This window comes from Gossypium hirsutum, chromosome D09 (genome assembly GCF_007990345.1).
Source record: "Gossypium hirsutum isolate 1008001.06 chromosome D09, Gossypium_hirsutum_v2.1, whole genome shotgun sequence".
NCBI classification, from domain to species: domain Eukaryota; kingdom Viridiplantae; phylum Streptophyta; class Magnoliopsida; order Malvales; family Malvaceae; genus Gossypium; species Gossypium hirsutum.
Genome location: NC_053445.1, coordinates 43,449,809 through 43,456,759, shown reverse-complemented (window position 1 = coordinate 43,456,759; position 6,951 = coordinate 43,449,809).

Here is a 6,951-nt window from a genome sequence, read left to right as displayed (position 1 = left end):
GAAATCTCATAGACTTAAAAACATTAAATGTTACCTAATCATCATGAACACGCATAGTAAGTTTACCCTTTTTCACATCAATAAGTGTCTTTCCAGTTGCTAGGAAAAGCCTTTCTAAAATGATTGACACCTCTTTATCTGCTTTAAAGTCTAGAATAACAAAGTCAACAGAAAAAATAAATTTGTCTACACATACCAATACATCCTTAATTTTCCTTCTGGATGTGCTAAAGATCAATATGCTAATTGAAATGTAATCTTAGTAGGTCTAACTTCACCTATCCCAACTTTCTGAATATGGACATGGGCATCAAGTTGATGCTTGCACCCAAATCGCATAATGCTTTACCACAATAAGTTGCTCCAATGTTGCAAGGCATGGTAAAACATCCATGGTCCTTCATCTTTAAGGGTAATTTATCTTGCAATATGCACTGCATTCCTTCGTCAAGGCTACCATTTCAAATTCTCTAAGTCTTCGTTTTTAGACGAGACATCTGTAACAGCCTAATTTTAACTAAATCAGAACAGTGATTTTGGGACCACAAATCTAAGGTCGTAAAATTATTTTAATATTATTTTTTGTGTTTAAAGAATGTGAATATGTATGTGTGAAAATTTCGTGAGCTAATTTTATTGTTTATAGCTCAGTTTGAGAAAATGACTAAATAGTGTAAAATGCAAAAGTGGCATTCTATATGATAAATATGCCTATTTTCATGGCTATTTAAATGGGAGGTCCTTATGATGAAATTAGACCATGGATAGTGGATAATGACATGAATAGCCATCCATTATGTGTTTTAAATGAAATTAAATAAGGTCAAATTGGTAATTAGTTAAATAAATCATAATAAAGCTAAAGCTAAAATTATCTTTATCTTTCCATTATAAATCGAAAATAAAGAAGAAAAGAGATCTTTAAGGCATTATAGGGTTTGGCAATATGGATCCTCATCTAAGGTATGATTTTTGATCTGTTTTTAATGATTTTTACGTTTTGTGATCGTTGCTTTGAGTACTAGCTAGCCGTACCCTATTTATGAATTGTTGATGATTTTGTGAAATGCCATTGATGAATCCATGCGTTTTATGATGTTTGATGATGAATTATGAAGGTTTGATGTTTGATATACATGTTTTGTAAAGTGATTTTGAGTAAAAATGCACATTAGGGATTAAATTGTGAAAAGTGTAAATTGAGGGGGCTGAATTGTAAATAAATGAAAAATATGGGCTTCTAGAGACCTGTAGAGAATTCAGCTAAGCATAGGCTTTCTTAAATTTGTGTAATTTGTGTTTTTGTGGTTAAAGGACTAAATTGGATAAATGTGGAACTTTAGGGGCTACACTGTAAAAATTCCTAAATATGTGTTTGTAGACTAAATTGAAAGTAGTGATGAATAAAAGAATTAATTTTGAATGTATTTAGATCAAGAAAAGAGGAATCCAAATTTAGATCGATGCAAGAACAAAGTACTTGACTAATCAACTAGTTTCGTCGTTTTTACGTCTGAGGTAAGTTCGTACATGATAAACATTGTTACAATTATGTATTTAATGTTTTAATAATGCAAAAATTGTATGTATACAACTACGATTGCTACAACAATAAATTAACTATGTTTGGCACTTAGTGTGCGTTTCAAAATAGCTTCGGCTATATATAGCACTTAGTGTACGAATTGGAATAGCTTCGACTATATATGGCACTAAGTGTGCGATATTAAGATAGCTTCAGTTTAATGTGATGACACTAAGCATGATATTGTTATAGCTTTGGCTAATTATTTTGGGCACTAAGTGTGCGAGTTCCTTAAGTATTGAAAGACTTCTAGATGGATTAATGTATTAAGCAAAAAGGTGAAAATGTAATAAATAAATACGAGAGAGTATAGGTACTTACGATACCTATATGGTAGTTGATACTAAGTGTATAAAGCTTGATGTATTTGTATATATATGTTAAATGGTCATGGGTTAGAATTGAGTAATGATATGGGACTTATTAAGTGTTATTATTTGATGATTTGGATATTATGAATTTTTAAGTTTATTTATGATACGTGATATTCGTGACAGGTTTTAAATATTTATAATGAATCATTCTTGAAACTAACTAGTATCACGATGAAGGCAAGTATACCTATCGAACAGTAATGTAGCTTTAGCAAGGCCGGATTGTTGAACCCAAAGGAGCTAAAAGTACTAGTAATGACTGTCTTTTTATTATCTAGCCTAAGAATAATGGGGTTTGTTTTAACTAGCTAATTAACTAAATAAGAATTCACGGAAAATAGAATTGGGGAGTTACTTTGGAAAAATCAATTGATTGAGACAATACCTAAGGAAAAATCCACCTAGACTTCACTTGTTATTTGACTCTGAATCGGACGATTTATTCATTTGACTTGAACCGTGGAAATCCCTAAGTTATATTATTATCTCTCTCGAGACTAACAACGTCTAACCCTAGGTTGAATAATTGAAATGTCTTTCTAATTAACTCCTTAGGGTTGTATTAACTCGATCTACGGATCTCCTTATTAGGTTTCACCCTAATCTGGCAAATCTTGTCACCCTATCTCTAGGCGCGCAACTAACTCCACTTAATTATGACAAATGTACTCTTAGACAGGGTCTATTCCTCCTCTGAATAAGAGCTTAACTTGAATCAATATCCTGGAATATCAAACAAGAATTGAGAACACATAATTAAGAACAAGTCAAATATTTATCATACAATTCAGATAATAATAACAATATCTGTCTTAGGTTTCATTCCCTTAAGTATTTAGGGGTTTAGTTCATAACTAAAAAGGTAAACATCTTAGAAGAATAATGAATACAAAACATAGAGAAAAACCCAAAACTCCTGAGAGGAAATTGAGGGGAGAGCTTCAGGCTTGATGATGAATCCGGCTTCTGAGATGGATCAATCGGCTTTCCTTGAGCAGTTACGTGCTTCCTTTCTTGTGTGTCTTCCTCCTCCTTTAGGGTGTATTCATAGGCTTTGGAATGCCTAAGAACCCTCAAAATTGACCTTTTCTGATTGGACTAAACTTGGGCTCGGTAGGGACACACCCGTGTGACACGCCCATGTGCGATTAATTCAGGCTGTGGTCAAGCCTGTTAAATAGGCGGGCGAGTGGTCTACCCGTGTGAGTCGTGCTTCGATTCTACCAATTGACACGACCGTGTGGTTGCCCGTGTGAAGAGGTCCAGGCCGTGTTGATTTCGTATGTTGGCTCATTTTCTGTTTTTGGCCATTTCTCATTTCATCTCTTATGCTCACCTAAGTAAAACATGAAATTAAGGCATTAGGAGCATCGAATTCACCAATTTTAAGGAAAAATCACCATAAATGTCTAGCATGGATAGAAATAGTAAGATTGGATTAAAACACTTAGCATTTCTTGCTTAGAAAAATCTCACTATATCAAAAAAATTCTCCACTTTAATTTATCGATAATCTCAAAATATCATAGGTAATCATACATTGAAAATTTAACTGAAAGAACATCAAAGTTTCAAACTTTCCAAGTTGAGTATTTATCATGAAACATAGGTGTCTCCCATCGTCTAAGTAATTACCTTTGATTCAAATGTCACAGAGTTTCACATCCTTACTAAAGATTCACTCAAATAACTCGGGTTGTTTAAGGACAATAACTGAAGCACTCAATAGTCAATAATGAAAAGTCATCACCATAGGCTTGCATGAAAATGAATCTCCACCACTATAAATTGAGATAAACATCAATCAAAAGGTCCTTAGAGGGTTATAACGTGGCTTTGGTTAAGGGTGTGGTCACAAGCTGAAAGAAAGGGTTAGAATCAAGATTGAATTAAAAATTGCCTACTAGAAAAATGACTAGTCATCAATTGCGTACAACAGAGCTTTTCTCAAATATGAAATTTAACTTCTTTAGCTCAGAAGATCACTACTACTATATGTATACATGTAATTTTAATTTTTTTAAAAACAAGTCAAATTACAAAATAGAATAAAACATAGCTAAGCAACTATTCCAACTCAAATCTCAAGAAAAATAGGGATAAATTAATTTAGGGGATTTCAACAATAATGAGTTATGGGTTAATATTGAGGGTACTCAATGAATGGTTGTTAGGCTCAAGGGGTTCACTAAGGGTTAATTGTGAAGGTAGGCTTTTATGGAGTGAGTGGGGTTAAACCTAAATGCCTTTCTCATTTTGACATATCAAATCAAATGGTGTGGTCTTGACATGCATAATCAAGCAAGTTTTAGAATAACAATTCAATGCTGACGCAGTCATAACGAAAGTGAGCATGAATGAATTAATAGATGCTCTTGAAGGCTCAAGATCTTACAAAAATTATGGTTTTGATGTTTAAACTTGTGAATTCCAACTCTCAAAAAATACCTAAACTTGGGGGAACAACCTAAAAGTTTTTTTATTATTCTTCAAAAATCAACTTATCATGCTTGATTTCCTAATGTCTTAAAGTTTAAACAATCAATGCATAAATGCCTATATTTAATTCAAGATATATCAATAAACATTATAGACTAATTGGAATTCATTCTAATAATGATATGAGAAAATCGCATGAGATATAAAACAAATTCAGGGATTTTTCTGATATAAAAGGAATACCCTCCACACTTAAGATGTACATTGCCCTCAATGTACAAATATATATATAGAAAAGAATATAAAAGTAAGATAGGGAGAGAAGTGAAACTTCCTGAGTGATGAATGAATTTCCTTGAATTGGAGTTTTTGGAGAATCATTGGCGTGAGGGTGGAGGAGGATACTTCGGCGGTGGTAGGGTTCATTAGTCCATAAGTCCTTTCCTAGTGGAGTTTCAAGTTCCTGAGTAATAGTAGCTTTGGAGCTCTTTCTGACTGTGAGCAAATTAGAATCTTTAAGAGGTTACTGAGCATAATTACTCGTAATAAAATAGCCGAAGAATAGAAATTGTAAAAACCAGGATGAAATAGTATTAAAGAAAATAAAATAAAAAAGAATAATTTCAAATATAGAGATAAAAATAAAATAAAATAAATAAATAATAGGTTTTTATAGAGAAATTGGGGTACACGGTCGTGGGGCACGCCCATGGTGCTTCCAAGTTCAGCCCCGTGCGTTTCGTATTTTTCAAAATTAGGCACATTGGTGTACACGGTCATTGTTGCATAGCTGTATCGATCTCTGTAGCTTCTCCACGCTTGTGTAGGAGGTGAGCCCGTGTTAAATTGACAGGTTTGGCCACGGTTTTAAGGCACGGGCGAGCCGCATGCCCTGTGTTTTTTTGGCAGGTTACCCAAGGCCATGTCGCAGGGCCGTGGCAATTTATCGTAGCCCATGCTGGGGAAAAGCTTTGCCCTGTTTCCACACGGTCCTAAGCACGCCCGTGTTCTTGGCCGTGTATGCTTTCGAAAGCCTGCGTTCCATGATTGGTTAGTAGTTAGATGTTAATCTAAAATTAAGATAATATGTAGTGCTCGGTGCTCAAGAGTGATTTATAGCTAAGCTCGACTACCTTTCATTGAATGGTCGTGTGGTCGGGAGTTTTACTCCTCATTCCTATGAATCTCATCAATAGGTTTAGCGGGTATTGTTTACCTTAAAGTGTCGAACTGGGATGATATTCCTCGACTGTACCAAAGGGAGCTAATACGTAGAGGATTTTTTTCGATTGGAAGTGATAAGGAGGACTACGGCACTAAAAACTTTATCTCCAACCTTAAGTTGATTTGGAAAGTATTAGCTTGTTCTGGTTAGTTTAGTTTATTGTATGTTCTCGGTTATGTGTCCGCCATTCTCTAGCTCTCAATTTTCGCTTTGTTCTCAAGAATAGGTTCTCTACTATTGCTTGAAAAGGCTCATGTCTTCCTTCAAACTCATTTCCTGCAAAGTATGTTGTACCATATTGTCAGTTTTAGTAGAATGGTTTAGACAATCACCTTTAATTTTTCGATATGTTGTCGAAATTGCGAGCTTGAAGGGTGATTATTTCAGTTCCCACCGAAGTGTGAGCTCACCTTGCCAACATCAATAATCGTTCTAGCAGTTGCTAAAAGGGCCTTCCTAAAATCAAAAGGGTGGTTGCTATCCTCCTCTATGTCTAGAACAACGAGGTGAACGGGAATATAAATTTATTGATTTTAACTAGCACTCTCAATAATACCCTAGAAATCTATAGTTTATCTGCTAATTGAATGCTCATCCTAGTCGTTTGGGTCCAGACTAGTGTTAAACATTTGTAAGGCATGACGTAATACTAGCCCTAAATCACTAATGCATTTTAACATCTAACTACCAATTAAGCAAAGAATCGAAAACTCCCTGGATCTTTTAGTTTTTTGGGTAGTTTATTCTATAGAATAGCTAAGCAAATGCGTTTAGCTTCACATGTGAAGCCTCGTCCAACTTTCGCTTATTTGGTAAAAGCTCCTTTAAAAATTCATTGCGTTTGGAATCTACGATAGAGCTTCAATAAATGGTAAGTTAATATGTTAATTTTTTCAGGTTTAAAAAGGAATTTACCAAATTGTTCATTACTGAGCGGTCTTTCCTTGTCGCATTAGGGTATGGCACATGAGTTTGTATCTGTACTTACCGATTTCTACTCCATTGTGGTCTACCTCACCTTTACTTTACTTATCTCAGTTTCTTGACTTGGTTCTGGTTCAAGTGTGACTAATCCTTCCTCATCTTGACTCGTAATTCGTTGAATTGGTCCTTTGGGTTAGATTGTGTATTGCTGGCCAAGCTACTTGTGGTCGTTCAGAAATCAACTTGGCAAGCTGTCCAATTTGAGTTTCGAGCCCTTGGATAGATGCTTGTTGATTTTGAGTGCTGTCTCAGTATTCTAAAACGAGTTTCTGACATACCTGAGATGAATTTGGTTAGCATCTCCTCAAGTTCGGCTTCTTTTCTGCTGTAGATGGTTGTTGAAA